Raw genomic sequence first — 9,530 nt, 5'->3', positions numbered from 1 at the left:
TTTCTTATCCATTTCACTTGCTTTGGAAATGTAAACATACAGTTGAAGTCAGATGTTTACATACACTTAGGTTGGTGTCATTAAAAGTTGTTTTTCAACCACATTTCTTGTTAACAAACAATTGTTTTGGTAAGTTGGTTAGTACATCTACTGTGTGCATGACACAAGTAATCTTTCCAACAGTTGTTTACAGACAGATTATTTCACTTATAATTCACTGTATCACAATTCCAGTGGGTCAGAAGTTTACATACACTAAGTTGACTGTGTCTTTAAACAGCTTGGAACATTTCAGAACATGGTGTCATGGATTTAGAAGCTTCTGATAGGCTAATTGACCTCATTTGAGTCAATTGATGGTGTACCTGTGGATGTATTTTAAGGACTACCTTCAAACTCAGTGCCTATTTGCTTGACATCATGGGAAAATAAAAATAAATGAGCCAAGACCTAAAAGAAAGTCTAGTCTAGTCTTGTGTGTGTGTGTTCTGCATATTGCCATCAAATGAGGTATTTTTATAATGATAAAATATGTCCACCCATACCTGTACCTTGATAGGGTTTCCCGTACTAAACTCTGAGTGGTTTTGTCTTCCCTGCCCTTTCTATTGGTACTTTCTTGTCTGAGAAAACATAGATACCATGACAACGCCATCTGAGCCCAATGCCCATATCAAGCACCTAATGGTCCATGAGAATGCTACCCATTGAAATCTGTTGGTCCATTGACATGGCAATGGACAGAAGAGGGAATCTTGTCTTGATGTAAGGTAATATGACTGTGTGGTGCTGTGAGTGAAAGGACTTGTGAAGAGCAGGAATGATGATGATGATTACCTAGTTGATGAGAAGAATAAGTTACAGTTAATGAGGTTCTGAACCTTGCTTTATGGAGACGCGTCAGAATTCAAATATGTGTTTGAGAGAGAGAGAGGTAAAAGAAAGAGATCGAAAAAGAACAACAGAGCATCATGGTTTGGTCTGTGTATGTGCTTCCAGTTGTGCACGATTTATGTGTCTCTCTGGCTTGTCAAATCTATAGAAAACCAGTTTTCTGTGAAAAAATAACCCTCAAAGTCACTTGACTTTGGCTCTCAGACCAGCGCTTTCTCTGTTCTGCTAGAATTAAAAGAGAAAAAGAGAATTTAGTGTGAACTTTTCTAGCTGTGCCCTCTGGCTTTTCCAATCCCTATAGCTCCTCCCGGCTTACATGGCTTTAAGCGGCTGAGTGGGAATCGCAGGGGAAGTTTTCCCCGACACTGAGACAGAGCCGATGGGGATGAGTAGAGCAGAGGACACACGTAGCATCCTTGAAAATCAGACCAATTCAGCTTTTAGTCAGAGCTTTGTCTCTCTACTCTGTAAATACAGGACTGTTGAGAGTCAGCTTCTTGGCATAGAGTATGTACAAAATAAGCACACAGTAAAACACAAATAAGACATTGGATACTGCTCAGTTGACTTTATAAAAAAAACAGAAACATAGTGTTTAGAAAAGTTTATTAAAGTGGCACTCCACAACATAACACCAATTTACAAGATATGTTCTAGATTAAAAATCAACACTGGAGACTACCCGGGAAAAGTCTCCAGACACAATAAACTGGGGGCCTGGGAACCCAAACAGTGCCCTGACACTGACTCTTATCATTGAGTTTTCAGTGGGCACAAACACACACATAATAACCAATACTCAAGGAGAGAAAAATGGGCGGTTCCCCAGTCTGGTAGCAGTAATCACATGGCCCTGCCCTAAAACCAACAAGACCATCATAAAACCACTCTTACGCAACAGGGGGTATAGCTCAGTGGTAGAGCAATTGACTGCAGATCAATAGGTCCCTGGTTCAAATCTGGGTGCCCCCTCATTTTCTCTCTCATTTCTTTAGAAGTCAAATGCCACAATATAATTGCTTCCCTCATGCAATTTGATGTTTTCTCTCTCTCTAATCACTTATTAGATGAGATGACGCTGCGATTTCAGTAAGTCAATGAACAGCATCTGTGAGACCTGAGATGTTTGACAGATGAGTGCTCTCCCTCACCATCTGGGTCCTCATGTGTCATGTTTTTGCAGACTTTTCTTTATATGTGAAGGTATTGCCGGCGACAAAGCCTCTACTTTTATTTCCCGCCAATCAACCTAGTCATGATTGCGGCTTAGTTTGAAATGTAACTGAGGCGGCATTGGAACGCACTACCATATACATGGAACACTGCTTTATATCTATGCGCACTACGCTCTTAAGTGCTTCATGTTTGAGGCATGTCACTTCACTCATCTCTTGTTATTGGATAGAAAACACTCTGAGGTTTCTAAAACTGTTTGAATGATGTCTGTGAGTATAACAGAACTCATGTGGCAGGTGAAAACCTGAGAAATATCCAACCAGGAAGCGAGAAATCTGATGTTTGTAGTTTTTCAAAGCTTGGCCTACCGAATACACAGTGTCTATGTAGTCAAGTTGCACTTCCTACGGCTTCCACTAGATGCCAACCGTCTTTAGAAATTTGTTTCAGGTTTTTGATATAAAGGAGGAGCTCATGAGACCTGTTTGAGTCAGTGGTCTGGCAGAGTGTCTCAGGCTCGTGACGTGCGCTCCCGACAGAGTTAGCTCTCGTTCCAGTGCTTCTCTTCAGACATAGGATTTCTGCGGTTGGAACATTATCGATGTTTTATGTTAAAAACATCCTAAAGATTGATTCCATACATCGTTTGACTTGTTTCTATGACCTGTAACAGAACCTATCGAGTTTGTCTGGACGAAGTGCTCGCGCTTCATGAAGATGGATTACTGGGCTGAACACCCTAACAACAAGTGGCTATTTGGACATAAATGATGGACTTCATGGAACTTTATGGAACAAATCAGTTTATTGTCAAACTGGGATTCCTGGGAGTGCCTTCTGATGAAGATCATCAAAGGTAAGTGAATATTTATAGTGTTATTTCTAACTTCTGTTGACTCCAAATGGTGGATATTTCTCTAGCTGGATTGGGCTCTGAGCACCGTTCTCAGATTATGCTTTTTCTGTAAAGTTTTTTTAAAAATCTGACACAGCTATGCATTAATAGCACTTTCTGTGGCTTGATAAAAGAAGGGTGCTCAAGTTGAAGTAGAATTCAGCATGTTCTGGAAAGCTGAGAGCTATGGAAATGACCTAACAGAGTTAAGACTACCCCAAAGAGAAGCACTTATGAGCTATGGCCTCAAATAACGCTTTTCTTTGAATTAATCTTTCTATTGGCAAAAGAGGATAACACTGACTATCCGGTGATTTTTTGTTGCATAAGTCACGTCAAACTACACCAACAAGTAGCACTTACTGCATTATATAGACAAGTTACTTACTGTTTTGGTAGAGAAAAGGCCACAGTCGTAGAGCTCTGGTAAAGATGACTTCCTGCTAACTCCATGATTTCCATCTTGTCTGGAGCCCATTCGTGTAGGTGGTAGTCCCCCAAGGAGTCTCATTAAAGTGAGTTTCTACCCTGGGACGTGCTCATTTTAAATATTTGGGGACACTAACTGATAGCTGTGCAGTTCACGGACAAGCCCCTTCCCACACCTATTGTGAAATAACTATTTGTCTTCATGCTAATGTGAGTAGGCAGCTTATGACTGAGGTGCTTGAGCTTGATGAGGCGTCTTCCACATTGTCAGCTGATCGTTGATGTGAAAAAGTTGTGTGTGATTACATAGAGACAAAGAACACAACACATGAAAGCAGTTTATGTTTGCTTTCTTGATACTCGAGAGCAGAGTCTAGTGGTAAAACACAGTTATGTTAACCCTAAAGAGAAGCACTTATTCTTCCAGCATAAAATATATGCTTCCATTTAAGGTAACTTTAATGTGAAGCAAGGAGATAAACTATGTTTAGAACAGCTCCACAGAATGCTTGTTGAAGAATGGCCATTAACAGCTAGCCTAATAAAAAGCACTTACTGCAGGCGAAACCAGTCAATGCTTTGGTTAGGGTTGCTGTTGTGACATGTAGAGACTCAATAAAAAGTAGGTGCTGTAATTCAATAGAGAATCTATTCATTCTGTATGAAAAAAGAGTGCATGATTAGCTAGAAACAGCACATAACACATAAAATAAGTTTATGTAGTCTTTCTTGGTACTCAAGAGCAGAGCCTACTGGCAAAACACAGTTATGGCTACCCCAAAGAGAAGCACTTATTCTTCCAGCAAAAAAATGTATGCTTCCATTTAAGGTAACTTTAATGTGAAACTGGGAGAAAAACCATGTTCAGAAAAGCACCACAGAATGCTTGTTTTCAAATGGCCATGAACAAATACCCCAATAAAAAGCACTTACTGCAGAACAAACCAGTCAATGCTTTTGTTGGGGTTTCTGTTGTGACATGTAGGTAGATGTAGAGACTCGTTAAAAAGTGGTTGCTGTATTTCAATGCAGAATCAGACATCAACTTAATAGCACTTTCTGTGGCTTGATAAAAGAAGGGTGCTCAAGTTGAAGTAGAATTCAGCATGTTCTGGAAAGCTGAGAGCTATGGAAATGACCTATAACTAACAGATTTAAGACTACCCCAAAGAGAAGCACTTATGAGCTATGGCCTCAAATAATGCTTTTCTTTGAATTAGTCTTTCTATTGGCAAGAGGATAACACTGACTATCCGGTGATTTGTTGTTGCATAAGTCACGTCAAACTACACCAACAAGTAGCACTTACTGCATTATATAGACAAGTCAATGCTATTGTTAGGGTACCAATTGTGACAGGTTCGGTAGGGAAAAGGCCAGAGTTGGAGATCTCTGGTAAGGACTACTTACTGTTTTGGTAGAGAAAAGGCCACAGTCGTAGAGCTCTGGTAAAGATGACTTCCTGCTAACTCCATGATTTCCATCTTGTCTGGAGCCCATTCGTGTAGGTGGTAGTCCCCCAAGGAGTCTCTTTAAAGTGAGTTTCTACCCTGGGACGTGCTCATTTTAAATATTCGGGGACACTAACTGATAGCTGTGCAGTTCACGGCCAAGCCCCTTCCCACACCTATTGTGAAATAACTATTTGTCTTCATGCTAATGTGAGTAGGCAGCTTATGACTGAGGTGCTTGAGCTTGATGAGGCGTCTTCCACATTGTCAGCTGATCGTTGATGTGAAAAAGTTGTGTTCTTTGTCTCTATGTAATCACACACAACACATGAAAGCAGTTTATGTTTGCTTTCTTGATACTCGAGAGCAGAGTCTAGTGGTAAAACACAGTTATGTTAACCCTAAAGAGAAGCACTTATTCTTCCAGCATAAAATATATGCTTCCATTTAAGGTAACTTTAATGTGAAGCAAGGAGATAAACTATGTTTAGAACAGCTCCACAGAATGCTTGTTGAAGAATGGCCATTAACAGCTAGCCTAATAAAAAGCACTTACTGCAGGCGAAACCAGTCAATGCTTTGGTTAGGGTTGCTGTTGTGACATGTAGAGACTCAATAAAAAGTAGTTGCTGTAATTCAATAGAGAATCTATTCATTCTGTATGAAAAAAGAGTGCATGATTAGCTAGAAACAGCACATAACACATAAAATAAGTTTATGTAGTCTTTCTTGGTACTCAAGAGCAGAGCCTAGTGGTAAAACACAGTTATGTTAACCCTAAAGAGAAGCACTTATTCTTCCAGCAAAAAAATGTATGCTTCCATTTAAGGTAACTTTAATGTGAAACTGGGAGAAAAACCATGTTCAGAAAAGCACCACAGAATGCTTGTTTTCAAATGGCCATGAACAAATACCCCAATAAAAAGCACTTACTGCAGACCAAACCAGTCAATGCTTTTGTTGGGGTTTCTGTTGTGACATGTAGGTAGATGTAGAGACTCGTTAAAAAGTGGTTGCTGTAATTCAATGCAAAATCAGACCTCAACTTAATAGCACTTTCTGTGGCTTGATAAAAGAAGGGTGCTCAAGTTGAAGTAGAATTCAGCATGTTCTGCAAAGCTGAGAGCTATGGAAATGACCTATAACTAACAGAGTTAAGACTACCCCAAAGAGAAGCACTTATGAGCTATGGCCTCAAATAATGCTTGTCTTTGAATTAGTCTTTCTATTGGCAAAAGAGGATAACACTGACTATCCGGTGATTTTTTGTTGCATAAGTCACGTCAAACTACACCAACAAGTAGCACTTACTGCATTATATAGACAAGTCAATGCTATTGTTAGGGTACCAATTGTGACAGGTTCGGTAGGGAAAAGGCCAGAGTTGGAGATCTCTGGTAAGGACTACTTACTGTTTTGGTAGAGAAAAGGCCACAGTCGTAGAGCTCTGGTAAAGATGACTTCCTGCTAACTCCATGATTTCCATCTTGTCTGGAGCCCATTCGTGTAGGTGGTAGTCCCCCAAGGAGTCTCTTTAAAGTGAGTTTCTACCCTGGGACGTGCTCATTTTAAATATTCGGGGACACTAACTGATAGCTGTGCAGTTCACGGCCAAGCCCCTTCCCACACCTATTGTGAAATAACTATTTGTCTTCATGCTAATGTGAGTAGGCAGCTTATGACTGAGGTGCTTGAGCTTGATGAGGCGTCTTCCACATTGTCAGCTGATCGTTGATGTGAAAAAGTTATGTTCTTTGTCTCTATGTAATCACACACAACACATGAAAGCAGTTTATGTTTGCTTTCTTGATACTCGAGAGCAGAGTCTAGTGGTAAAACACAGTTATGTTAACCCTAAAGAGAAGCACTTATTCTTCCAGCATAAAATATATGCTTCCATTTAAGGTAACTTTAATGTGAAGCAAGGAGATAAACTATGTTTAGAACAGCTCCACAGAATGCTTGTTGAAGAATGGCCATTAACAGCTAGCCTAATAAAAAGCACTTACTGCAGGCGAAACCAGTCAATGCTTTGGTTAGGGTTGCTGTTGTGACATGTAGAGACTCAATAAAAAGTAGTTGCTGTAATTCAATAGAGAATCTATTCATTCTGTATGAAAAAAGAGTGCATGATTAGCTAGAAACAGCACATAACACATAAAATAAGTTTATGTAGTCTTTCTTGGTACTCAAGAGCAGAGCCTAGTGGTAAAACACAGTTATGTTAACCCTAAAGAGAAGCACTTATTCTTCCAGCAAAAAAATGTATGCTTCCATTTAAGGTAACTTTAATGTGAAACTGGGAGAAAAACCATGTTCAGAAAAGCACCACAGAATGCTTGTTTTCAAATGGCCATGAACAAATACCCCAATAAAAAGCACTTACTGCAGACCAAACCAGTCAATGCTTTTGTTGGGGTTTCTGTTGTGACATGTAGGTAGATGTAGAGACTCGTTAAAAAGTGGTTGCTGTAATTCAATGCAAAATCAGACCTCAACTTAATAGCACTTTCTGTGGCTTGATAAAAGAAGGGTGCTCAAGTTGAAGTAGAATTCAGCATGTTCTGCAAAGCTGAGAGCTATGGAAATGACCTATAACTAACAGAGTTAAGACTACCCCAAAGAGAAGCACTTATGAGCTATGGCCTCAAATAATGCTTGTCTTTGAATTAGTCTTTCTATTGGCAAAAGAGGATAACACTGACTATCCGGTGATTTTTTGTTGCATAAGTCACGTCAAACTACACCAACAAGTAGCACTTACTGCATTATATAGACAAGTCAATGCTATTGTTAGGGTACCAATTGTGACAGGTTCGGTAGGGAAAAGGCCAGAGTTGGAGATCTCTGGTAAGGACTACTTACTGTTTTGGTAGAGAAAAGGCCACAGTCGTAGAGCTCTGGTAAAGATGACTTCCTGCTAACTCCATGATTTCCATCTTGTCTGGAGCCCATTCGTGTAGGTGGTAGTCCCCCAAGGAGTCTCTTTAAAGTGAGTTTCTACCCTGGGACGTGCTCATTTTAAATATTCGGGGACACTAACTGATAGCTGTGCAGTTCACGGCCAAGCCCCTTCCCACACCTATTGTGAAATAACTATTTGTCTTCATGCTAATGTGAGTAGGCAGCTTATGACTGAGGTGCTTGAGCTTGATGAGGCGTCTTCCACATTGTCAGCTGATCGTTGATGTGAAAAAGTTATGTTCTTTGTCTCTATGTAATCACACACAACACATGAAAGCAGTTTATGTTTGCTTTCTTGATACTCGAGAGCAGAGTCTAGTGGTAAAACACAGTTATGTTAACCCTAAAGAGAAGCACTTATTCTTCCAGCATAAAATATATGCTTCCATTTAAGGTAACTTTAATGTGAAGCAAGGAGATAAACTATGTTTAGAACAGCTCCACAGAATGCTTGTTGAAGAATGGCCATTAACAGCTAGCCTAATAAAAAGCACTTACTGCAGGCGAAACCAGTCAATGCTTTGGTTAGGGTTGCTGTTGTGACATGTAGAGACTCAATAAAAAGTAGTTGCTGTAATTCAATAGAGAATCTATTCATTCTGTATGAAAAAAGAGTGCATGATTAGCTAGAAACAGCACATAACACATAAAATAAGTTTATGTAGTCTTTCTTGGTACTCAAGAGCAGAGCCTAGTGGTAAAACACAGTTATGTTAACCCTAAAGAGAAGCACTTATTCTTCCAGCAAAAAAATGTATGCTTCCATTTAAGGTAACTTTAATGTGAAACTGGGAGAAAAACCATGTTCAGAAAAGCACCACAGAATGCTTGTTTTCAAATGGCCATGAACAAATACCCCAATAAAAAGCACTTACTGCAGACCAAACCAGTCAATGCTTTTGTTGGGGTTTCTGTTGTGACATGTAGGTAGATGTAGAGACTCGTTAAAAAGTGGTTGCTGTAATTCAATGCAAAATCAGACCTCAACTTAATAGCACTTTCTGTGGCTTGATAAAAGAAGGGTGCTCAAGTTGAAGTAGAATTCAGCATGTTCTGCAAAGCTGAGAGCTATGGAAATGACCTATAACTAACAGAGTTAAGACTACCCCAAAGAGAAGCACTTATGAGCTATGGCCTCAAATAATGCTTGTCTTTGAATTAGTCTTTCTATTGGCAAAAGAGGATAACACTGACTATCCGGTGATTTTTTGTTGCATAAGTCACGTCAAACTACACCAACAAGTAGCACTTACTGCATTATATAGACAAGTCAATGCTATTGTTAGGGTACCAATTGTGACAGGTTCGGTAGGGAAAAGGCCAGAGTTGGAGATCTCTGGTAAGGACTACTTACTGTTTTGGTAGAGAAAAGGCCACAGTAGGCCACACTCAGTTAAAGACGACTTCCTGCTAACTCCATGATTTCCATCTTGTCTGGAGCCCATTCATGTAGGTGGTAGTCCTCCAAGGAGTCTCATTAAAGTGAGTTTCTACCCTGGGATGTGCTCATTTTAAATATTCAGGGACACTAACTGATAGCTGTGCAGTTCACGGCCAAGCCCCTTCCCACACCTATTGTGAAATAACTATTTGTCTTCATGCTAATGTGAGTAGGCAGCTTATGACTGAGGTGCTTGAGCTTGATGAGGCGTCTTCCACATTGTCAGCTGATCGTTGATGTGAAAAAGTTGTGTGTGATTACATAGAGACAAAGAACACAA

At 39.9% G+C, this 9,530-nt stretch overlaps 1 non-coding gene across 1 annotated transcript; it reads left to right on the top strand.

The window, feature by feature from the left end:
* The first annotated feature begins 1,794 nt into the window (after positions 1-1,794).
* On the top strand, positions 1,795-1,866 carry trnac-gca. The gene has a single exon. It is a non-coding gene; the product is annotated as a tRNA-Cys (tRNA).
* The last annotated feature ends 7,664 nt before the right edge of the window (positions 1,867-9,530 follow it).

This window comes from Oncorhynchus mykiss, chromosome 13, assembly GCF_013265735.2.
Source record: "Oncorhynchus mykiss isolate Arlee chromosome 13, USDA_OmykA_1.1, whole genome shotgun sequence".
In the NCBI taxonomy this organism is placed as follows: Eukaryota; Metazoa; Chordata; class Actinopteri; order Salmoniformes; family Salmonidae; genus Oncorhynchus; species Oncorhynchus mykiss.
Note: the sequence above shows the minus strand (reverse complement) of the source record. Positions and strands in the feature narration are given on the sequence as shown.